Genomic DNA, 12,925 nt, shown 5'->3' with positions numbered 1-12,925 from the left:
ACTTCCCTGGAGCAACCAAAGAGGACCGGAGGAAATATGCCACCTCTCAAGTAAGAACAGGAAAAAAGTGTGGGAGGGAGAGTGAATTTGGTTTCTTGGCTCAATGGTTTTTATTGTCCTTTAAAACCTTTTTTTAGACTTTGCCTATGTCTCTAAGACCAATTAGAAGAGGGTGGAGAAATGATTGACATTGTTGTGGGCATTTCTTAGATTGGGCCAGATATTTCTGTTTGCTTACTATGTTGATTTTTATGGGTACATGCAAACAACGAAGGATTTCTAAGGGTAGAGACACACTCAAGTGTTCTGCCAGTTCCAGTGCGTCTCCACCTCTTTCCTGAATCTGGGGGTACACAATGCTAGTAAAATACTCTTTTCATTTTAAAACCCGGTGGGATCAGCTTGAGTGCATTTCTTTTTAATATCTTCAAAAAGATTTCTCAACTTATTGGCTGATCAACACATTGCCCCTCCAGGTGTGGCCAATTGAAATGCTTTGCTGTAGGCGACTAGTATCCTCACAGCCTAGATTCAGAGCCAAATTAACAGCACCAATTGTGACATGGGCTTGCACTCCTTGTATACAATAAGGTGGTACTCTGGCGCCCTCTAGTGATGCAATGGCTAAACTGACTAAATGTGATGGACAATCTACATTAATCTGCTGCAGCAGTAACAGCAAAGAATGTCATGGCATATTGAAAGTGGAAATGGACTGCCTTCAAGTCGATCCCGACTTATGGTGACCCTATGAATAGGGTTTTCATGGTAAGCAATATTCAGAGGGGTTTTACCATTGCCTCCCTCTGAGGCTGAGAGGCAGTCACTGGCCCAAGGTCACCCAGTGAGCTTCATGGCTATGTGGGGATTGAACCCTGGTCTCCCAGGTCATAGTCCACCACCTTAACCACTACACCACACTGACTCTCCCCATGGCATATTAAAGACTCACAAATTTAGCATGTGGCATAAGCTTTGTGGGCTACTTGTCCACTTCATCAATACACACAGTGTTATCTTCAGATGGCAGATGGCATGCTAACAAAAGTCTGTGACAAATACATGCAAACTCAAATGTATGCACAATCACCATCCACAAAAGCAGACACTGATGGTAATGCAACACCCTAGCATAGGTAAGTTAATGAATGGGACAAGAAACCATGATCATGATTCCAGCCACAAATGTTAGAACTGAACTGGATAACTGAGTTTCAATTTCAGATTTTGATGCTAGAGTTTCCATTTGAAGGTCTTTTGTTCGGGTACAGCCTTCTGTTTCTGAAGTAGGGTTTGGGATCGGATTATCATTCAGTCGAAAGTCCCAAAATCCTAGAATCACAGAATCATAGACTAGTAGAGTTGGATGGGGGCTATAAGGCCGAGTCCAATCGTCTTGGAATCTCCAAATAACAACATGGCAGGCTGCTGTGAAGACAACAGAGCTGGCTGTGGTGGATCTAGGAGGCTTCTCTCAATAGATTTGGGGGTGAGGGGGATTTCTGGAGTGTATTTTGTAATACCTGATACTTTTCTTTTCAGGGTGTCAGGAATTACAGTTACCTGTAGGACTAGATTCAAAGGAACAAGTAGACCTGGCTGAGGTAGGATTTGTGGCTGTTTCTAAGAAAAGTACATGGAGAAAAGCATATACAGTAAGCAGAAACTTAAAGGCTACTTTCACACATGGGGCTTATAGTGCTAGTTTAACAGGTTAAAAATCTAGTGCTTCGTTCCGGATTTCAAAAATCCCTTTCACACTGCAGTACCAATTTACCGGCATTTTGTGCAATGGTCTTTCACATAGCACTCTCACCTACCATGGCCATTAGAAGACTGCTTCTTTTCCCGCCTTTTCTGTTCAAAAGCTCTGCTTGTTCCTTCTGCGTGGGGGGGTTGAAAGAGGCGCGATTGCGATCAGCTGAGAGGCGCGGTAGCGCAGCAGCAGAGGCTCTGGTTGAGCACAAGCAGCAGCAGCACAGGCTGCTCTCAGGAGCAGCTGGGATCGGCTGGGAGGCGCGGCGGTGGCAGCGCAGCAGTGCGCAAAGGCTGCATGCTGGGACGGCTGTTGGTAAGGGCAGGAATGCACTGCATGCTGGGATGGCTGTCACATGAGCAGTGGCAGCTAGTTCAAAACTCCTGCAATCTTCCGGGTTCCCAGCCTGCTATCGGAATTTTTGTGGTACCATTTATTGCGGAAATTAGCACTAAACTTCCACTACATTCCACCAGAATTCCAGAGCTACCCGTTATGTCGTGTGAAAGCTCAAATTTTATGCACAATTTAACATAAAATAAATCGTCAGAATAACGGAATAAAGTGCAGTGTGAAAGCACCCAAGGTTAGGGTCATATTCTAGATAGGGTTATCAACAGACACTATGATGGCTAAATGGAATGGGGCTTCCACATTTAGGAGCTGTGTATCTGACATAATATCAGTTGCAGGACAGCAAACAATGAAGGAGGGCTGTTGCTTGCTTGTGGGCTTCCCAGACATATCTGGCTGGCTACTGCGGGATGCAATATTCTTCACTACAGCAGATTCTTAACTTGTCCATTCAGGAGGTCTGTGAACCAGATACACACACACACACAAATCAATTTTCAATGCAATAAAGTAAATTGTATTTATTTATGTGGGTCCAGAGCTTTCCTCAGATATGATGAAAGGAGTTCATGACCCAAACTAAACGTTTAGGAACACTGGGCTACAGGGGCATTTGGTCTGATCCATCAAGGCTCTTCTGATATTTTTATCCTCTGCCACAGCCTCTTTTGTGGTGCCTCTCTCACTGCCTCCCAAAAGGGACCTTCCCCTTCACTCACTCACCCTACACATCCCCATCAGTGATGCACCAGCAAACAGGAGGGAAGCAAATGATTGTGAGAATGTTCCTGATGGGGAAGGGTCCTCGAGGCATTGCATCTCAGATTGCCCGTACTACTGTTGCAGTGTCCCTGCTTCATAGGGATGTTTCAACTGCTGCAAGAGGATGAGTGAGTGCCCCACAGATTTTCCCCCACATGGATGCTGTGCTAATGATTTGTAGGGGTGGGTTCTGGGGCCTCAGACATTGTCAGACTACAACTCCCATCAACTCCAGCCAACTCAGCTAATGGTCAGGGCTGATGGAAGATGTAATCTAACATCTAGAGACCGAGGGTTGGAGAAGACCACTCTGTGCAATAACTGCTGGATTGGTACCCAGTAGTGGGTTGCCCTCTGACCTAGGGTGGGTTAGAACAGCAGCATGATAACCACTATAGAAGTATATTATAAACAGAAGAAGAAAAGGGTCCCCAAATGTATGTTTGGGCTAAAGGTGGGTCACAGCAGGTATGAAAAGGCTGGAGACTATTGCTTTAGCCATTGTCTTTGCGTGGTGGTGACTCATGACAAGGATTGCCTACCAACCACCAACCAGGCAAGGAGGAAAAAGACATACATATATGCGCACACACGTGCGTGTGGCTAGTTCCAAAAATGCTTTTGTGTAAAGCCAAAGTTTATTCTGAATAAAAGTCAGCAGCTGCATTTTCTCATAATGTGAACCACATCATCAAAAAACCCCTGGTAAATTGTTTTTAGAAATGGAACCTGCAACAAAATGCCAGTGTGCTGTGCTTCTGTTCAGGCCATTTCGTTCTATTCCTCTCTCCTGATTTTCTATTTTCCTTCCAACAGTGACTCAGCATTCCATGCCTGCTGAGCCTGATCAGTCCTCATTAGGCTGTTTTGGAGATCCCCCCCCAAGTTTATTTATTTATTTATTTATTTATTTTTGCATTGCAGCAAACCTTGCAGTTTCCTGGAGCCTACTGATACCACTCTCTTGTGTATGGGGGTCATGTCATTTTGGCTACATAAGCCAAACTCCTACAACTGAGATCATGATTGGTCTATACAATGCAAGAACTTTCCAGAATTGTAGGTGACAGCCCCCCCACCCAAGAAAAGGCATTTCTCCTCTCTCACACATACACAAACACTCAAGGAAATTCTTCTATGTGACATATGACTACATCATCTAAAAACAAATACGCTTTCTTTCCTTCAGATGCATTGCTTTATTCATATGCAAACCTGTGGATTGAACTGATGGATGCATCAATTAATGAACAAAAGATCCTATGATGACTTAAGATTTCTGCAATCATAAGGCTGCCCCAAACTGTATTATTAGCATTTTCTTGCATTATATTTTTATCCTACATTTCTTCTGTCATGAAACCCAAAGTGACATACAGGTGGTCACCCTTCCAGGCACTGACCAAACCCAGACCTGCTTTGCTTCAGCCTCATGTACCTGCAGACCAGGGAGCTAGTAGCTAATGTAGATGTATATGCAGTGCATCCCTGTGGTCATTCCTTCTTGGGGATGCTCACTTTTTCACTGTAGACTGACAGATCAGGAAAGCAGAAGGCTTTGCAGACATGGGCTGCATACACACCATACATTTAAAGCACATTTAAAGTACATGACTTTCCCCCAAAGAATGCTGTAAACTGTAGTTTACCTCTCACAGACCTACAGTTCCCAGCACCCTAACAAACTACAGTTCCCACCATTCTTTGGGGGAAGTCATGGGGTTTAAATGTATGGTGTGTATGACAGCCTTCCCTCATTGCATAAGAGAGGACTGTTCATGACTGCCAGGTAGCAATAGCAGTGTGGACCTGGATGACTTGCTTCCTGAGAGGGTGAGGATTCCTGGGTGCTGTGCATAATCTGAGCTAGGAAATAAATTTAAAAATTGGATTGGGGGGGATTTGGTGATTCCTCCATGTGATCTAAAATAAATGCTTAGCATAATTAAATTCTTCTCCAGCTAATCATGGGTAGAGGCAAAGAGCCAAATTTAGCCCCCAACCTTTTATTTATTTATTATTTGATTTACATCCTGCCCTTCCTCCCAGCAGGCACCCAGGGTGGCAAACAGAAGCGCTAAAAACACTTTAAAACATCTTAAAAACAGACCTTAAAATACATTAAAATAAAACAATGTTAAAAACATTTTTTTAAAGCTTTAAAAACATCTTTTAAAAAAGGGTTAAAAACATTATTAAAAAAACATATTAAGCAATTCTAACACAGATGCAGACTGGGATAGGTCTCAACTTAAAAGGCTTGTTGAAAGAGGAAAGTCTTCAAAAGGTGCCGAAAAGATAGCAGAGATGGAGCCTGCCTAATATTCAAGGCCCTTCTCCTCTTGTTCTCAAGCCTGGAAATGCTGTTTTCCCAAATGCAACAACCTCATTGAAAACTAAAAAGATTTAGAAGCAGGATCAGCTATGGAAGCAAAAACGACGACAGATTGTGAGCCTTCAGGACGAGGCATTTAAACTAAATTGCAAGATTTGCTCTGAGTGCAGTATTTCTCTTCACTGGATGAAAACATCAACTTTTTGTTGTTAAAAAAGGATCTTGGGGTCTGCATCATTCTACTAAGCTTGGTCTCTATGGTTACAACCACACAATACATGGCTTTTCCCAAAGAAACCTGGGAACTGCAGTTTGTTAAGGGTGCTGGGAACTGTAGCTCTGCAGGAGTAAACTACAGTTTCCAGTATTCTTTGCAGGAAGCCACATGCTTTAAATGCCCTTTATATGTATCATGTCAATGTGACCTATGTTGGAGCTAGTGTGTTGGACTAGGACTGGAGTGACCCAGGTTAAAATCTCCACTCATCCGTGAAGTTCAGTGGGTGACTTGGATCGGTTACTGTCTCTCAGACTAGCCTACATTGCAGGATTGTTATGAGGATAAAACGTGAGGGAAGAGAAACAAATAAAACACAGCTCTGGTTGGTCTTCTGCAATCTTGTCATATTCAGTGTGTATGAGGAGAATGTGGCTTGCAAACAGTAATCCAGAAGATCATCACTCTGCCATATTCTATTTTTTTAAAAATGCTCAGCTTCACTGATGGGAAGAGTGACTAACACGGGTAATTTGATCCACAGTAGTTTTATCTTGGCAGCAATTTTTCTCAGCAAAGGAAACCTTTTGTGAATGAATCAGATTCCAAAAATTGCCATGATTTGCATTTGATTTGAAAACTAAAATATCCTGAATGTCCACAATCTCCAGCAACATTTCTTCTATTCAAGCCTGAAGTAGTTCCCTGATTAATGCTATAGTTTCTGTGAAGTCAGCTGGGCCAAATGGGATAACAATAAATGACACTGCTTGTTCAATGTCTGCAAACTATTAAAATCAGGAATTGAATCCCCACCCCAGTGTTGCAAGGTGGCCTACAAATGGTGTGCTGTTGAAATCACTCTCACCAACAACTTGCTTCACTGAAGGGAAGTGAAAAGGTGATTTCCTCTGTAAATGTGACTTTTTCAACCTTAGTTAGCCTTTGAAGGAAATGACTGAGAAGTGATCATCCCAGAAATGTCCATATCTTTCCCCTGAAGCTTAAGGTTCAAGCTGCTTCGTTTTTTTACATCAAGTCAGAAAGAAAAGCTACATCCACCTACCAAAGCCTACCTTCAAGTTGTTCAACATGTTGTTGGTTGTTTTTTTACTTTAAGATATTCTTGATTTCTTCATGTAGGTTTAAAAATCTTGCCAGAACCTTTCCTTTACTCAGCCATCTCACTTCTAAGTGCAAAATGAGATATCTGTACTCCGCATCAACACCCTCCAGAAGTGCCTTAAAAAGCCTTTGTTGTAAAGGAGATAGCCTGGGCAGAGTTTATTATTTTTGTAACTACATTCTTGTTGTGTTTAAAGTACAGTACTTCAGCCCACAGTGTTTCTTGGTGGATGATGCAGAGATTAAGACAGAAAAATTCTAAAAGCTTCATCTTTAATGCAGAGGGCAACAAACCCATTAATGCAGTCCACCACTGGTGGTACCCCATAAGTGGTCACGGATAATAGTTTGTGAAGAGGCATAGTTTGTTTCTGTGGTATAGCCCTTGAAAGCCTGAAATACATTCTCACCTCTTCTTTCTTTCATTCAGTGGCAGTAGTTTCAGGAGCTCTTCTTTCACAGAAAAATCACTAAAAACCATGCACACAATAACTGCTAGTTGTGAGGTAAATGCTATGTCTATAGATTCATTGAACTAAAGGGCAAAAAGCAGACGGTGTGGTACATCATATTTCAACTGATGTTCCAGGTCAGCTGAAATGGCTTCAATTCATCTGGCCACTGTGGGTCCAGACATTTAAAACATTTGCATTGATATAATTAGATCCTTTCAAAAGAGAAACTATCAAAAAGTATCTTAACCACGGCTGGCAACAGCTAGGGGCCAGGTGGGGCACTGAGTCAGGAGTCCACAGTGCCTTGAATCTCAGCACTGAATCTCAGCTTCCTGAAAAAAAAGTAAGCTTTGAAAGTCAGCTATGATTGGACCTCAGGAAATAAGGGTCCTAAAGAGCTGCTGCTTCCAGCTTTCTATCCTGCCTCTTGTCTTTTACCTCCCTTTCCCCATAACAACTAGAATGCATCTGAGACACTCTTCCCTAGAATTTATTTTGTGCAAATACTACTACAGAGTGTGTAGGTGGATATTAAAGCCACCCCCCCACCCCCATGGCAAAAGCAGAGCTCAGGTAAAGTCAAAGCACTCATTAAAAAGTGCTGTATAGTTAAAGTACAATGTATACATGTCTACTCAGAAGTAAGTCTATATTTAATAGGGCTTACTCCCAGGTAAATCAAATTTGGTATAAGATTGCAGTAATCAGGCTAAATTAAAAATGGCTGAAGCCTTGAAGCTATCCTCATTTGCAGGGTGGGGGGCATGGTCCTTTAGTTTCCTTTGCTATCTCCCCCCCCCTCGCTCTATCACCGCTATTGTGCCTTCAGTAGAAATCCATCAGGTGAACCTTCCCCAATGCTATGTCTGTTTACTCAGGTCTTACTGTATTCAATGAATAACATGTATAGGATTGGTGGAGGGGGTTCACCTGCTAAGTTTCTGTTTGTTATGTAACCATTTATGTAAGCTTTTAGCTGTGTAGTGCTGCTGTTGTATTACGATTAAATTTGGTTTCATTCTTGGCTTCTTCTTATTATTATTTATATAGCAACCAGTTCTGTATTTACATAGCATTAGGGGTGGATGGCAACAGACGTGTAGTGGCAAATTCAGAAATGCAGGGTCCGTTCATGATACTCACACAATGCCCCCTCACAGCCATGCCCATTTTCCACTTTCTTTCATCTCCCTTGGTCTGTGTCATCTGAATCCACACTCCACTACAACAGATGTTCCTAGGAGCCAATCAGCACAAAAGGGGAGGCTCTGTGTTAGCTACTGAGAAGAGTCTTCTCAATGGCTAGCTCACTTCCTTTCACTCTGATTGGCTCCAATCAGCATGAAAGGGCAAAGACTCTTCTCAGTTGCTAACATGCTCCCCTTTCACACTGATTGGCTCATACATAAGGACCTGGCTGGGACCCTGCTCCCAAAAAACAGGTCTATGACCCCTCACAAACATGGATGACTACACCCCTGGATTTCAGTTTTGAACAATGGCTGTCAACTGCAAAAGGATATAATAGGACATTTGTTATTGCATAAAATAATTTTGAAAACAGTGGGGAGGAGTGGGAGGGGAGAATGTGGCTCCTCACCAGTGGATCCGGCAAGGGGAGATTCAAAGGTGACTTTAAAAAAACATACAAGGATTAAAATAATTTTCTCCCTGCCTATTAAAGTCCTACTGGTGTGGCTTTTAAGTAGCAAGATCGTGGTATTATAAGGTCAATCTTCTTCCCTTTTTTTTTTATTTTCCAGTCCATTGAAATTATTTTGCAAAACTACCTTAAGCATAGTGTCTCTTCCCCTGCCCCCTCCTGTCACCTTCCCTTTGCACAGTTCGAAACCACGTCCAGGCTTTTAGTCTGGCAATCTCTTTCCCTTTGCACATTTTCCTTTCCGATTCCAAACGCAGCCTCCTACACTATGAAGACAGATCTTCTGAAGTTCAAAATTGGGGGCAGGCAGGCTCAAGATAGACTACTTTTTAAAAAAAATGCCATTTATACCCACGTTTCCTCCAAGGAGCTCAGGGTGGCAATCTTGGTTCTCTTCTTCCCCATTTTATCGCCACAACAATTCTGTGAGGTACCTTAAGCTGAGAGACAGGGACTGGCCCAAGGTCACCCTGCAAGCTTCGCAGCTGACTCGAAGTGGGGATTTGAACCCTGGTCTCCCAGGTCCACTTCATATCCTTCCATCCTACTCCACATTCTTGAAACGATGTAGAAGTGGACAAACTGGGGTGGGTGGGTGAGGAGATATACTCTTTCCCCCTAGGGTTGGAAGCTTATTCGACCCCTTGTGACCTGTCAGTGTAGCAACTTTAAGACTAAACAATTTAGGCTGCAATCCTATACATGCTTACCAGAGTCATAGACTAAGCCCCAAGGAATTGAGTGGTAGTTACTTCTGAGTAGACTCTATGTGGGAGTATACAGTTATTGTGGCATAAACCCAGTATAGTAGTATGGAGTGCCTTCAAGTCAATCCCTGACTTATGACAACCCTATGAATAGGGTTTTCATGGTAAGTGGTATTCAGAGGGGATTTATCATTGCCTTCCTCTGAGGCTGAGAGGCAGTCACTGGCCCAAGGTCACCCAGTAAGCTTCATGGCTGTGTGGGGATTCGAACCCTGGTCTCCCAGGTCGTAGTCCAGCACCTTAACCACTGCATCACAGTGGCTCTCTGGCATAAACCCACTCCTGCCCATATAAGGTTATGTCACCCTAAATATGTTCGTTAGTTGTTAGTGTAGCCTTAATGGACAGGAGTGCATCCCCTGAAATATATTCTGCAGGAATGCAATACTATACAAATCTACTCAGAATTAAGCCTCATTGAGTTAAATGGGCGAGTGCATAGGATTGCAGATTAAGGTCTACCTCTGACAGGAATGCACTGCCAGACATAAAACTTAAGAGACATAGACCATTCTGGACATGTTGAAACAATGGAGGAGGTGAGGGAATTATATATTAATATATCTTTTTTGTTGCAACTTGCAACACATTTCCACCTACAGACATTTCCAGTTATAGGAGATGGGGACTAAAATTTATTCTGGTTTATTTTTGATACGTGCATTTTCTGTTTTCCTCCAAATTATATGTCTCTTAAGTTCTGCCTCTGACAGTGCAATCCCATATGCATGTATAGGCTACTCAGAAGTAAGCCCCAATGAGTTCAGTGGGACTTGCAGGTATGTATAGACTATAAAAACAAAGAGGCATCCAGTGAAATACTGATGCTTGCATTTTTCTTTAACAATAGGGGGTTGCCATATTGGTCAGATTTTGTTTTAAAGGGATGAGGCCAAGAGAGAGGGGTGTGAAAGGAAAGGGAAGAAACCTGGAGTTTGCCCTGATCTTAACAGTAATTAACAATGCCTCATTTACCAGATCCCTGTCTTCAAAAGTCCCCCCCTCTTGGCAATTAAGCTAGTGATTTCATAGGGTAGCCATAAGTCGGGATCAACTTGAAGGCAGTCCATTTCCATTTTTTAAAAAGAGGTAACCATAGTACTCTTCCTCTGAACCACAGGTCTGGTGAACTGTGACTGTTGTGTTGCTGGTTTAGATTTGAGCTTGTTGACCTTATTCCAAAGCTGAAAATCAAGTGGAAAGTTCTTGGTAAAAGTGCTGTACAATGCCTCAAAATATCTCTTAATGTTTCTTCTTTGTGATTGCAAGGGTTGCAGAGCAGATTTAGCGCACACATTTACCTTTCAAATCCATGAAATAATACTTATGTTCCCAGTCTTCACTGAAAATGTAGATCTTTGGTCTTTAACAGGCTGGCTCACTCATTTTGATTCTTCAGACCACTCAGCAACAAAACTTCAATTCAACTTCTACTCACAAGTATTGCCAAACTATCTACAAATCCACGCAAAGCCCAACGTCTACTTCTATAAGCAAAAACCAAATACATGCCCAGATGGCAAAATCTGACACCATTTTTACTTTATTAATCTTTCTTTAATACATAACAACCAAAACCAAAACTCATACAAAAAGTACAGATTCCAAGCTACATGTATGCAAAAAAATCAAGAGTACAAACATTAAAGAGAGATGTCCAAAAATATCAGTGAAATCCTGACACCAAATTAATTGCTGAGGGGTATGTGTGTGTGGGAGGAAGACCCCACTTAGTTCTGGAGTGAACTGGGGACTAGAACCTTGGCCCAGTCACACACACACACATTTCTCCTAAATCACACTTAACTTCTCAGAAATGATATGCATTTAACACTCAACAACAGGAATCAGCAGTCAGTCACCAGTGCCAAAACACCACTACATAAAAATGCCACCACCAAATTAACTGCAGTCTAGGGGAAGAAAAGTTCAAGCTCATATTTAACCATGGATTTTATTTGGCATCTTCACCTAGTCACTCTTGCTATCCCATCTCCCTCTCTCTCACACACGGATCCTTTTGAACTGGTGTAAAATGGCGATCGTGATGGACGTTAAACTGTCGAGCTCTCCTGACCTTTTCTGCTAATTGGTAAAATTTTATAATTATATCCTTTTCTGCTGTGAGTTACGGCCTTTCCCTTGGCACTATACAGTGCTGGTTGCCTTGGATTAAAAGAAAAAAGAAATATTACTCCACTCTGATAAAATTCTACTTTACGCTTTGTCAGAAGAAGTCGAGCGGCGGAGCTTCAGCTGCTTCATAATTAATGGCCCATTAACAGCTTTAATGCTGAGTAGCTGAGGCTTCAAGGTTGAGAAGCAAAACAGAACTTGCACTTGCCTTACTACATATTTATCAGTTCTTATCTAAGGAAAATAACTTTAAACATATTCTAGTAAAGTAAATAGTTATGGTGCTTACGAGGAACGCCTGTAAGACGCTGGGCATTTTTCTTCCGTCTCAATTGCCGACAGCTGACACTCGGAAGTTACGATGTAAACACAAACAGTTGGAAATTACCCAATTCTACAAAGCAGAGTTTAAAAGGAGTGAAGGAAAGAAATTCAACGACTCACTAACTAGTTCTACACCCTCCCTGGAACATGTTAAAATTGATCTTGATGTCTCTTTAACAAGCCTAGAAAGGAGGGAGGACTTACATGGCCCAAGCCTAGAAGGAAAACCAATGATTCCTGACCAGCAGGAGGTTCCCATCTCCCCTATTTTGCAATCTCCTTATACGGATTTGGGGGCTTCTAAGATTAATCCTTCTATCTCAACACCTTTGACTGATGATATCGAAAAGGCTGATCCTATCCACGGTAATACCTCACCACCTCTTGACGATTCGTCTGAGCCTTTAAAATCGGAAACAGATTCAAAAGACTTACTCCAAAAGCTGATAACTAAAAATCTCATGGAGCTACCATCTAACCTGCTAACTGACTGCGATTTACATAAACTATTTCACTCAGTAAGGAACAGCTTCGATTCTATAAAGGGGGTTCCGCTTCCCGATTTGATGGATAAAATCGATGATACTACTAACAAGCTGAATGACCCTTCCTTCTCATCAGAAATCAGTCCAATGGTCTTGGGCTGGTTATTTATGCTGGTGAATGATCTTGTCTCTATCAAGTCGTCAATGATTGAACTTAATAGCATATTAGCTAAACTAGTCAACATATCTTTTGGCAAAGACCCCAATCAACCTCATTCACAACCTTTCCAAGGAATACAATGAAATCCTAGACCCGGTGTAAAAACAGTTCCAAAAATAAAAACAAAAAAAACAAAATCAACTACAAACGTAATATCATACAACTTTCCAGAGGGAAGAAGACATCCTCCCAGGAAAATTTTAAGCAACCTATTAAGGGAAGAAGGAACTTTAAGAAACCTTTTGCGCTTATGGATCAAGCTGGCTCAACAGTAAAATCGTCTGAGCCACCTAGTCCTCCTAAGCCGCCAGTCAGTGATAACAAAG

This window comes from Rhineura floridana, chromosome 8, assembly GCF_030035675.1.
Source record: "Rhineura floridana isolate rRhiFlo1 chromosome 8, rRhiFlo1.hap2, whole genome shotgun sequence".
Lineage (NCBI taxonomy): Eukaryota > Metazoa > Chordata > Lepidosauria > Squamata > Rhineuridae > Rhineura > Rhineura floridana.
The sequence above is the reverse complement of the archived record's forward strand: the minus strand, read 5'-3'. Positions refer to the sequence as shown.